The sequence below is a fragment of the Podarcis bocagei genome (assembly GCF_964188305.1).
Source record: "Podarcis bocagei genome assembly, chromosome: 8".
Classification (NCBI taxonomy): Eukaryota; Metazoa; Chordata; class Lepidosauria; order Squamata; family Lacertidae; genus Podarcis; species Podarcis bocagei.
The window spans coordinates 20183216-20196084 of NC_138133.1; the positions used below are offsets into that span (position 1 = coordinate 20183216).

At 44.1% G+C, this 12869-nt stretch overlaps 1 protein-coding gene across 1 annotated transcript in view; it reads right to left on the reverse strand.

Moving 5' to 3' along the window:
• CDH9 (cadherin 9) overlaps positions 1–12869 on the reverse strand; it is a 134560-nt gene that overhangs the window by 56214 nt on the left and 65477 nt on the right. The gene's annotated exons all lie outside the window — the stretch shown is intronic.

Consider the following 12869-nt stretch of genomic DNA (forward strand, 5'->3'; position numbering starts at 1 on the left):
AAATCTTTCAGCACATATGAATAAGTCTCTACAAATCTTGTCTGCAATTGAGGTCAGCAATAGTTATCTTTTGCCTCACTGTTGCAGGGAAAAATTACAAAAGTAAAATTTTGGTCACACATGCAAAGCAGCTCGAACAAATTGATAAAGGACACAAAAGGATATAGAAGATAAGGCAGCAGCATTTAAACAATATGATGGCAATTGTAATATAACGCTCCCGCCCCACAACAGTATTTCTGAAACCTATTGCCTTCTGGGAAGTGGGAAGCTATCAGCTTGCTTTTGCTAAGTTAAAAACCTAAAATGAAATCTAGGTCAGGATCCAAAGAGCTACTTCAGGTGTACCTGAGGGTTTTCGAAACTCCCCCTCAATTTGGAAAGTGGCTTTGTCATCTGACAGTGGAAGCTGCTGTTTGAGCGCCACAAATTCAAAGCCCCCTTGGGCAGGCAGAATTAGTCAAATGTTTTGCTTTCAATCCGAGACCCATATGAGTAGAATTGTAATGAGCGGGTGCGATTTACAGATTGGAATGTTCACAGTAAAAATTGCGGTGAACTGATCCGGCTGGGGATTCAAATTTAGCCATCCAAGCCACTTTATCCAACCCTCTTCGAGTACCCGCCCCAGACTCCCCTTTTCCCAGACCTCACTGACTTTGTTCTGCACCCTCCTCGACTCCTTTGCCTGGCCGGTGTACGTTCTTGAACCACCCAACTCCTGCCTGCCTGGATAACACACTGCTTGCCTAGAACCCCTGACATTTGTGTAGTTGAAAAGTAAACTGCTTTATAATGGTAGAATTGTAGTGGTGGAAGAGACGCTGAGGATCGTGTAGTGCAACTCCCTGCAAAGCAGGTGTCACCTCCATGTGAGCATTAAACAGCCATTCTCAGATAGTAAACTCAGTCTCCACCCACTTTCTGGTCTATCCCTGTCCACCATTTGAATGTCCTCCCCCTTCTCAGTGAGGAAATGTGACCTTCACACTGAAAAGCTTTCCTTATTTCTGCAGTAAGTGACAACCCTTGTGCCAGGTGCCACTCAAAACCAGCAGAGCACACAATGACCGCTCCCCACATTAAATGGGGGGGCGCCCTTTGCATGGTCACGCACAGCCCCCTGGACCCTATGCAGCACCATTAGCACATGATTGGCTTTGCCTTCCCCAGGTGGGATACCTGGAGGTCTCTCTCTACCTCAGTCAGTGGCCCAATCCCGCCTGGGGAGGCGTTGCCAAGGTGATCAGGCCAGGTAGGGGGAGGGACCACCCTGCCCACACAATAGGGAGAGGATGTCACCTGGGAATCGTCAGTTGGCTCCAGAGCTTCTCCCACCCTGCCCACCCTCAGTTAAGACTTCTTTTGCAGGTTAACCTTTTCTCCACAGGTACGCGGGCGCTGCTATGTCAATGTCGAAGAGCCGGAAAGGAATTCTCCTGCATTGGCAAGTTTGCCTTTCCCGTAGCAAAATGTCACAACTTTGGCGGTATCAGGCCTTGGGTGAAATCCTTTAGTCTATCTTCCCTAAATGGGGGTGGGCGTGTAGCAGTGACCCACACCCCCTTTCTCTTTGCTGTGGCGATCCCAGGGTTCCCCGTTAAATGGGTTGTTTTGAGGGGAGGTTTTGGCTGTACACCTAGAGGTTGTCATTGCTCTCCCTTGCGACGGCGGCGTACTGGGGGCGGGCTCTCTCTGCTTGAACATATGTTCTCCAGACCCAGACCACCACCCCCCTCCACACTCTGGATAACCCTGATGTTCCCCAGATCCCTGACGGGGAACTGGGAGGGATAAATGCCCAATGCCTGAGCCAAGGTGTACCCACGTCTGAAAAATAATAAAGTTGTGGCCAATTTTAATCCCATAGCACGTTGTCTTGAGCCGTTATTCCACACAGGGGCTGCCCAGGGTTTGGGGGACTCCACCTGTCCATGCAACAGAGTCTTATTTGAACATCTACTCCCTCTTTCCAAATTCCATATCAAGACTGTGACCATACACAGTCTCCACGGTTTCACCATCAGCCAACTTTTTCCTATCCCGACTGCTTGTTCTGTTTACCATCAAGGACTGGCCCACTTTCCATGGACCACATTTGACAGGAGGGCCAGACTGGAGTGCCCCTTTGCAGAAAATTCAATATGGCTTTTTAAGAGACAGTCAGAAAGAATGCTAAGCAGTACATGACACAAGATACATTAAAACCAATAGCATTGCCAATTGGTTTAGCTCCTCCTGGACTGCTCAAATTCAGAATGCAAGTGGGGATTGCGTATTTAAAATCCTTTTAACTTTAATGTTTACATCCAGTAGCAGCCCATGTGGTAGGCAGGAGTCATGGAGTTGCCTTCACAAGACTGGCCTCGCTGCAGCTTAGCTGTGGGGCTGGCATGAGGGAGGGCAGCAGCCAGACTGCAGCTGTGTGGATGCATTGACGGGAACACTGGATTAATTTTGTTGGTGTTTCTGTGCAGCCCTGACCTTGCCACCACCCTGTTCCATCCCAGCCCCATCCAGGTAGGTTGCAGGAATGCTGGTGTTCAGAATGTGGCTCCATAACTCCATCTCACCACACAGACCACTACTACTTACATCAAAAACCCCATGAAGGGCTAGGTGGGAAAAACAACAACAGCAAGATCAGCTTTAGCCTAGCTCTCGCTCCATAAAACTTATATTTTAGGTGTAAGCAGTCTTCCCACCCCACGTGGAGAAACATTCAAACATAATGATCCCACCACCTGCATTTTGAATGTGTGCTTCAACTGGATAGATATGCACTTTACAAGATTGTTGTAAGGATCTGTTCCACTCATTAAAAGTAGGCAGTGTCTCTGATGGCCCTGCATTAAGGATAATGGTTTGATTTCCTGAAATGGAGGTATTTGCTTATGCTGAATTGCTGTGTATGTTTAGCATGGTCCCACCACCCTTTTGCAGTAGCTGTCTCATGTGATCGGCTGACTGTGAGTCACATGAGAGATGCTTTCCATTCTGTTGTGACTGTTAGTCAAGTAACTGTCGTTTTTAACCATTTTTCTGTTTCTCTGGATGCTGCTGAGAACAGTGTTGATTGGGTCTGTCTGGGGTGAAGCAGACAGAGGAAGATCCCTAAACATTAATATGGAGAAACCTGTGCTGTCTATAAGGAACAAAGTGAAACAGTGTGAGATTGTAGGTATGTTCTTCTCAGTTATGCTTATGAACGTAAAGTTCTTTTCAATATAAAGAGTCTGGACATTGGATATCATCTAAAATTATCTATCTGTCTATCTATCTATCTATCTATCTATCATCTATCTATCATCTATCTATCTATCTATCACCTGTCCATCTCTCTCTCTCTCTCTCTCTCTCTCTCTCTCTCTCTCTCTCTCTCTCTCTCTCTCATCTGTCCATCTCTATCTATCTATCTATCTATCTATCTATCTATCTATCTATCATCTATCTATCTATCTATCTATCTATCATCTATCTATCATCTATCTATCTATCATCTGTCCATCTCTCTCTCTCTCTCTCTCTCTCTCTCTCTCTCTCTCTCTCTCTCTCTCATCTGTCCATCTCTATCTATCTATCTATCTATCTATCTATCATCTATCTATCTATCTATCTATCTATCATCTATCTATCATCTATCTATCTATCATCTGTCCATCTCTCTCTCTCTCTCTCTCTCTCTCTCTCTCTCTCTCTCTCTCTCATCTGTCCATCTCTATCTATCTATCTATCTATCTATCTATCTATCTATCTATCATCTATCTATCTATCTATCTATCTATCTATCATCTATCATCTATCTATCTATCATCTGTCCATCTCTCTCTCTCTCTCTCTCTCTCTCTCTCTCTCTCTCTCTCTCTCTCTCTCTCTCTCATCTGTCCATCTCTATCTATCTATCTATCATCTATCTATCTATCATCTATCTATCTATCATCTATCTATCTATCTATCTATCTATCTATCTATCTATCTATCATCTATCTATCATCTATCATCTATCTATCATCTGTCCATATCTCCCTCTCTCTCATCTATCTATCATCAGCTATCTATCATCTGTCTATCTATCTATCTATCTATCTATCTATCTATCTATCTATCTATCATCTATCTATCCACCTACCTACACAACACCATGAACTTCCTAACCCCTGCCAGCTCTCATGAAAGAAGACCATATTTGGGGAAATCAGGTTGTCATGTCCACACCATTAGAAGGAAAAGCTGTGCTTACTCCACCCTAATTCCTTCTAATTCCCTTCTGTTCTTCCTTCAGTGAGCATGTGTGATCTCTAAGCTTACTTTTAAAACTCCGCCCAAAGATAAAAGATGGATTGCAGTTGTGATGCTTTGAGTCTAGCAGTGCCCATCTATCAAGGAGAACAGTGGCATTGTCAGTGCACAGAGCATGCACCACCTGCTATCCAAGGTATGGATTTCTAAATATGCCATGATCTGAACATTCATTTTCACTGAGATCCTAGTCATGCAAGCCATCTCTATCCTCCAGTAGCAGTAAAATCATTCAACATAAAATCGATCATAGTAATATGACAATACCTTTGCTTTCTACCAGATGTGAGATTTCCCCCCCCCAAGCTTACACTTTAGAAATACAGATACCTGAATTAAAGTATGTGATTGTACTGCCAAGCATTTAGCATATTTTACTGAGCTTTGTTTTTCAGGAGGAAGTATCACTACCCTGGTTTTGTTTGAGCAGTCATCCAGGAACCTTTTCTTTAATTTATACATTTATCTTGCCAGCTTTACTTGAAAAAAAAAACACTGATTTTTTTAAAACATCACCAGTGCTATTTTTGTTCAGGTAGATGGACTGGTGTAAATGAAATAAATACTGAACTGTCTGCATTTACAGCAGTTGTGCTGCGCTGCTTTGATTTTTGCCTCAGAAGCATTCATTTCTGGGAAAGGAAAACACTCCTGAAAATTATTTATCATCATTATTATTTATTAAATTTGTATACCTCTCTATACCTGCAGGCCTCAGGGCAGTTCACTGGATAAACTCTGAATATGAAAACACAAAATAAAAACAAGAACAACCCAATAACCACTCATCACATTTTTAAAAGGGCATTTAATGTTAATCAGCCAAAGGCATGGTTAAGAGGAGCCTTTTTGTCTGGCGCCTAAAGGTGTATAATGAAGGCGCCAGCTAAACTTCCCTGGGGAAAGCATTCCATAGACAGGGAGCCACTACAGAAACGCCCATTCCTGTGTTGCTCCAGACCTCTCACGAAGAAGGCACACAAAGAAGGACCTCAGAAGATAATTTCAGGATATGAGTAAGTTCATATGGAAAGAGGCGGTCCTTGAGGGAAATTCCCTCAATCCTATCCTGTGGTTATTAATAGCCACTGTGCTCCTGGTCCCACATGTATGGTTGCTTTTATCACTTTGTCCCTCTAATTCAGGCATCCCCAAACTCAGCCCTCCAGATGTTTTGGGACTACAACTCCCATCAACCCTAGCTAACAGGACGAGTGGTCAGGGATGATGGGAATGGTAGTCCCAAAACATCTGGAGGGTCGAGTTTGGGGATGCTTGCTCTAATTCATTACTTTTTCTAATGCTCCCAGCCAATCAGGGATAATGTACTGGCCTCAATCCTGAGGACATATTAAAGTTGTTGGAGTGATAGAAATGCTTCCAGTACTGATGATGTCGGCTGTATCTCAGCCATTTTGCAGTGATTCCCCACCCCCCAAATCATATGGGGGACAGCGGTCTTCTTCCAATTCTGATGTAGGCTTAACGACTTAACGACACACATACATACTTTGGCTCACAACTAGTTCACAACCAAAATGGTCAAAGGCCTGGAAACAATGCCTTATGAGGAACGGCTAAGGGAGCTGGGCATGTTTAGCCTGGAGAAGAAGAGGTTAAGGGGTGATATGATAGCCATGTTCAAATATATAAAAGGATGTCACATAGAGGAGGGAGAAAGGTTGTTTTCTGCTGCTCCAGAGAAGCGGACACGGAGCAATGGATCCAAACTACAAGAAAGAAGATTCCACCTAAACATTAGGAAGAACTTACTGACAGTAAGAGCTGTTCGACAGTGGAATTTGCTGCCAAGGAGTGTGGTGGAGTCTCCTTCTTTGGAGGTCTTTAAGCAGAGGCTTGACAACCATATGTCAGGAGTGCTCTGATGGTGTTTCCTGCTTGGCAGGGGGTTGGACTCGATGGCCCTTGTGGTCTCTTCCAACTCTATGATTCTATGATTCTATGTTTAACACTGTTATAGCTGTATTTACAGCTGCATTGATTATGTGATAACAGATTTAAGACTTCTCCAGATGACCTATTTATTCAGCATTCATCCTGATTTGCACAAAGTTCATGTGGAGGTTAGAGTGTATTCGGTCTTTATTGAGAATTTGTTCTGATCTGTTTGTGCGGCAGTTACATGGCAATCGGCATTCATCTTGATTTGCTTGTGTGGTATTTATAGACCTTCCCACTAGTCAGTCCTTCATTTCACACTTGTCCATGTGTTTCCTCATCTCTTTTCTAACCTCAGAAAGTGGATTTGTTGTGCTAGGTTGACAGAGTCCTTTTAATCCATTTTAATTGTGCAAACCTTAATTTCCAGTGTCCACCCAAGTCACTCAAACCAATTAGTGAGCCTCAAAGTCACCCATACAGTATTTCACAGTTTAGTTTTGCTCTCTAGGTCAAGCTCATATATGTTCTAAACGCTGTACGTATGAAATAGTGAAAAGAGAATAAGGGAGAGAAACTTTCTGCTGTCCATCTGGCGATGACTTTTTCCACCTGCCTTGCCCCACCCTCCAGCCCTAGGAGACTTTCCCAGACCATGACTTTGAGAACAGTGGAAGCAGCTGGAAAGAGAGAAGAAGAGGTAAGGGATATTTAAAAATAATAATTTTATAAGTTGGGTGTCCTTGTTTCTCAATTTGATCCTTTTACATGGTTTTGTATGTTTTGGGGTATTTTATGAGTTGTGATTTTTATTGATGAAGTAAAGGTAAAGGGACCCCTGACCATTAGGTCCAGTCATGGATGACTCTGGGGTTGTGGTGCTCATCTCGCTTTATTGGCCGAGGGAGCTGGAGTACAGCTTCCGGGTCATGTGGCCAGCATAACTAAGCCGCTTGTGGCAAACTAGAACAGCGCACGGAAATGCCGTTTACCATCCCGCTGGAGCGGTACCTATTTATCTCCTTGCACTTCATGCTTTTGAACTGCTAGGCTGGCAGGAGCAGGGACCGAGCAACGGGAGCTCACCCCATCACAGGGATTCTAACCGCCAACCTTCTGATCGGCAAGCCCTAGGAGTGTAAATTGTTTAATTATTATATATAAATTGTTTGTTTTAAAGTTCTTGCGTCGGGGGCTGGACTGAGGAGGAATGCTGGGAACCTACCCCCCCTTCCTGCACCATCCTGAGATGAGGAAGACAGTATAGATTTAGAACAGTGGTTTGCAGAAGGTCATAGTTCAGAGGCAGCAGAGGGGAGCAGCTGGGGAATATTGGGAGAGCAGCAGAAAGAAGAAGCACCAGGGGAGAGACAGCTAACAGACTCAGTGTCTCTTGAAAGCATTCCCCACCCACTTCCAGAACCAGGCATGCCTTGAGAGTAGTAGAACAGAAAGCTCAGAGGCAGAAAGAACAGATCAGCAGGGGCAACATAGAATAGGAGGGACTGGGGGGGTGGGACTTTACTTGGAGCAACGCCATTATCTAAGAGAGACCGCATTCCTTCGTCTCTCTCTCTCTCTCTGTGAATATTGAATAAACTGCTTGGTGTCAGGGAATGGTCTGGATCTGAAGATTGGGGAGTGCAGTTGCAGGCAGATCAGCCTCTCTCAGAATACAGTCCCCCCCCCCCACCTCCAGCTTTTCAGAAGCAGATAGGAAGGCAGACACAGAAGCTGAACAGCTTAGAGGGGAGTTACCCAGCTACGAGATAATGATGGGGAAGCCACAAGGGAGGGGACAGTTAGAAGAGACATCAATTGAGAGTATGGGGGACCCCCTCTCTCCCCGGACTCGGAGGTCTGAACGTATCAGAGAACAAAGTAGGCAGAGGGAGGGAGGAACTCCCCATTGGCTCCTTTCTTTCTGCAGAAGTCGGAAGGAAGATTAGACTGGCCAACTGCCCTCCTTGCGGAGAGCTGTGTATTTGTGATCGCAACATGAAGATATAATAACAGGACTATAAATCTATCAACTGCTCATTAATTATTATCTGTGAAGTTACCAAGGGGAGGGGAGGAATCTCTAAGCTTGACACGTGGTAAGAACTTTGTGTTTTTCTGCTTCTTGCCATCCCACCGTGGGAGAGATAGGATTCCCTTAAGCTTTGACAACTTGTGACTTCTTCTTTTTTGTATTGGATCAGATTGTTATTACGTGTGTGGTCTATTTTGTTGTTTCTTCAGCTTGTGTATAGTTATATAGAAAGGTAGCATACAAATTAAAAGTGAAATGAATCAGCCTGGAGGACCAGCATACAATGTGATGCAAATGCCACAAGTTTCCTGGGAAAAACTTGGAGGAGACACAGCCTAGTTAGTTTCAGAGTCAGGCATATATTTCCCTTTGCTGTGCTATTGCTTTCCAAGGCAAAATTACCACAAGGCATGGGGAGTTGCATATATACTGTAACAGGCTCTAGGGTGTCACTAGTTCTACTTGTGGCACTCTTGTTTAATGAGGCTTCACACCACGGACGAGACGATGGCATATTAATACAAATTGATTTCTCCCCCTTCCTGCAGAATACATGCAATTATTGTACAATGCCTTCTTTTATTTGTGTTCTGCTATTGCTGTTCTGATGGATACTTCCACAGTGTTTCGTACACCAGTCCACAAGAGGACAGTAGGAAAATTAGGAAACTTATTTATCAGCCTGGCTGTGGAGGCATCCCTGTGTATGCTATAACCAGGATGTGGGTGGTGCTGTGATCTCAACCACTGAGCCTGTTGGGCTTGCTGATCAAAAGGTCAGCGGTTTGAATCCCTGTGACGGGATGAGCTCCTGTTGCTCTGTTGCAGCTCCTACCAGCCTAGCAGTTCGAAAGCATGCCAGTGCAAGTAGATAAATAGGTACCACTCCAGTGGGAAGGTAAACGCCGTTTCCATGCGCTCTGGTTTCTGTCACGGTGTTTCGTTGTGCCAGAAGCGGTTTAGTCATGCTGGCCACATGACCCAGAAAGCTGTCTGTGGACAAACACTGGCTCCCTCGGCCTGAAAGCGAGATGAGCGCTGCAACCCCATAGTCTCCTTTGACTGGACTTAACCATCCAGGGGTCCTTTACCTTTACCTATTCTATGACCAGTAACATATTGCAAGAAGGCTGCTTCCAACTGACACTTTGTCATGAATGAATCCATTCCCATAATGCACAAGGGGGTACAAAGGTCCCTCATGGAGATGGTTCATCAAAACTTTCAATGAAGACGAGTCCTCCATTCTTCTTCTTTTCTGATTCTGATTCCCACAACAACTGTCCTAATGTACACTGTGACCCATAATAACTTGACAATGTTACTGTGTATCCAGGCTACACACAAATCTGTCCCTCTGTGTGACTCAAAATGCATTGCCTTTATTTTGTTGCCAGAAACACAAAGTGGTCAGAAGGCGGGAGATGCTAGCTTAAATAACCTTATGGTCATGAACCCATTTGGTGACAACATGTGTGCATGTGCCCATGCATGAAACCTTATTCCCTGTTTAATCCTGCCCTGAAATCCCACCTCAGCCCATTACTACAACCTGGGCTCTGAAGTGGTGTTCCATGGTATGTGAGAAGCCAATGTAGGAAACAAACACAATGTGTGAAGTCAAGCTGCCGAAACTCCTTGTTGTTACCTTCCCATCCAACTTTGGTTATGAAGCTTTCAGACTTTATATTCAGCAATTCAGAGACTGCTGGAGCCAAAAGCTGAACCCAATGAATTATTTTGTTGCACACCAAGCAATAACTTGCATTCTGCATGGCAAATAAGGAGTTTCACTGATACTGCTGCAGATCTGTATTTGTCAGGGTTTGATGAAGCAGAACTGACTGGAAAGCAGGCTGCAAATTAACTACTTTCTTTTTTTAGTTGGCTGGCTCCAAGGGAGCCATGTGTTGGTAAGTGGTTTCATAATTTAAGCCTTAGTAAACTATATAAAGAGCACCATCAGAGACTGCTTGGTGACTTCCTCACTTTTCTTAAGTTATATGAATGTTCCTTCCAACTCTATAGTTCTATGACTCTATTTGTCTATCTTGTTGTTCTTTACAATACCCCTAATATAACAAGGAACAGTTTTTCTAGTCCTAATCAGACCCCACTCCACAAAATAAAAATAAAATAACTAGGGCCATTCAAGTTTGTTAACCAAGTCTGAAAAAAAGCTCAGATTTCAGGCTCCGGAAAGGATGGCCATATTTTATTTCATGTGAACTTTAGGAGAGAGTAAAATGGCAAACTACATTAAACTAAAACGAGTCCCAGAGAATAGCATTTTACGTCTCTCAAGGCCAGCCCTGGGTAATGTTTTGTACAGGGCCATATTTCTACAACTGCAGCAAATGAAAGGAAATTGCCATTTCCAGAGCCATCTTAATGCACATAATTCTACCTCAAAGGATGAAGAAAGGACAAAAGGCTCTCATGTTTCGAGAGCTGGAGAAACCTTATAAGAAAAGTGATCAATTTTATCAAAACTCTTGACTCTCCTCAAAATTCCTCTGATGTTTACCTGAGGAGAGATTAACACAGAGAGAGAGTTCACTTTAAATTGACTCAAGGTGAACGTTTTCTGGCAAATGAGGATGAATGTTATTAAGGAAGCAATGAAGGGCCCACAACAGGCAAGAGACCTTAACAGTGGGCAAAGTGGTCATACGGTAGTGACATTTGTAGTTATGGCACCATTCATTTTCCCATTACCAGGTTAGACGTCTGCTTAGGGAGCAATCCTCTGCACGAGGAGCTGGTGTAAAGCAAGCGGGTGTAAATTAACCCAACCTAAAGTTACGGCAGATCCAAACCCTGTTCAGCTTTAGGGCTGCTGCTGCTCTGTCTGAACATGGCAATAGTGTTTACAATAACATTCTATGTTTTATTGCCAGGTCACATGACTGAGCTAGATGAGTTTATGATCCATCTTAAATCCCTCTTCTCTGGTCTCACCTCCAGAATGCTCCTTCTTTGGACTTGCGCTGTCCTTGACCCAGCTAAACTGGGCTCAGCAAATGTAGCTTTGACTGAACCAGGAATGAGACAAAGCGTGTCCTCCATAACAGAGAGCACGTGTTGCGGTTGGGGGAACAAGCCACCCTGCTGTTACTGGGCAGATTTTTGGGTTATCGAAAATGCCATCTGTAGCGTGAAGTGAGTTTCGTTCCACAGATCGAAAACCAGGATAAGACCATCACAGAGAGAAATAACAACCAGAGCTGAGCTCTCCTCCCATCACTGTGGCTGCTAAAAACAGAACTTTCTGGTTTTCAGGCTGAGGGAGACGACGTTTGTCAACAGACAGCTTTCCGGGTCATGTGGCCAGCATGACTAAACCACTTCTGGCACAATGGAACACCATGAGGGAAACCAGAGCACACAGAAACGCCGTTTACCTTCCCGCCGCAGCGGTACCTATTTATCTACTTGCACTGGCGTGCTCTTGAACTGCTGGGTTGGCAGAAGCAATGAGAGCTCACCCTGTTGCATGGATTCAAACCACTGACCTTCTGATCAGCAAGCCCAAGAGGCTCAGTGGTTTAGACCACAGTACCACCCACGTCCCACTGGCATTTAATAGCCAGGTGCCAAGATGTATCTCACCCTCCAACCCCTTTCAGATATTTTTATTGTTACAGAGACCCAGGGAAGGATTTGAAGCTCAAGCATCTCTAGCACGTGTTCACCGAAATCATTTTAGAAATGCATCCTCAGGAAGCAAAAAATGCGGGGGGGGGGGGAGAAAGACTGTCTTTAGTAAACAGGGACATGTTATTAAGCAGGATAACATGTTAAATGAAAACAATAAAAATAAATAAATGTGTAATATACTGCGCATGTGCACACTTTGGGGAGTCTGACAAATTTCATGAAGTGGAGGAGCCGTAAGAGTAGGAATTGCTCTAGACATCCACTCTATGGATTGAATCCTTGTGGCCCACCTGAAAGATGCTTCTAATATATATATAAAACTCCAGCAGAGATTGAAGGCAAGAACAGCAGGAACTATCCCTGATAACAACAATTGGACCATCTTAAATTCCATTCTTGCTTTCAGATCTATCCAAGTATAAAGTTATTAATGGATGGGTAAGCTTACATTGACTGTGAAATAACACCAGAGGCATAGAATATTGGCATTTCATTCTGTCAGGGGCCGGGGGATTGGGGAGGATTTCTCTAAAGAAAAGCATAACGGTCGATTAGGATTAAATTTCCAATCAGGAGTTAGTAAGTAGTTTATCTGGGTTTGTAACGGATGTTGCCTTTATGAGGGCATGCTGTTTCATGCGTCATTCTCCTTACAGGTCTTTTAGCCGCATAAACAGCAAAAGGTGTGCCCACACTCTTTGGAATGGGAAGGATTCTCTGATTCAGTACTTTAGGTCTTGCAAGCTACTTTCACACAACCTATGCCCATCCCCTGCCCTCCTCACAGAATTTTGGGGTTGCTGAGGGACATGCAATTGCGCAGTCCAGTCACAGGGGAGATATCTGCACAGACTCATGCTATCAGATACTACCTTTTGTTTATGGCCCAGCTTCTCATGTTTTCCAATTTTAAATTTCCTCAGGTCAAGAAACTGTGAAGTTGTCCCAGTGCTGAGGGAAATCTAGGTCCTTTTCC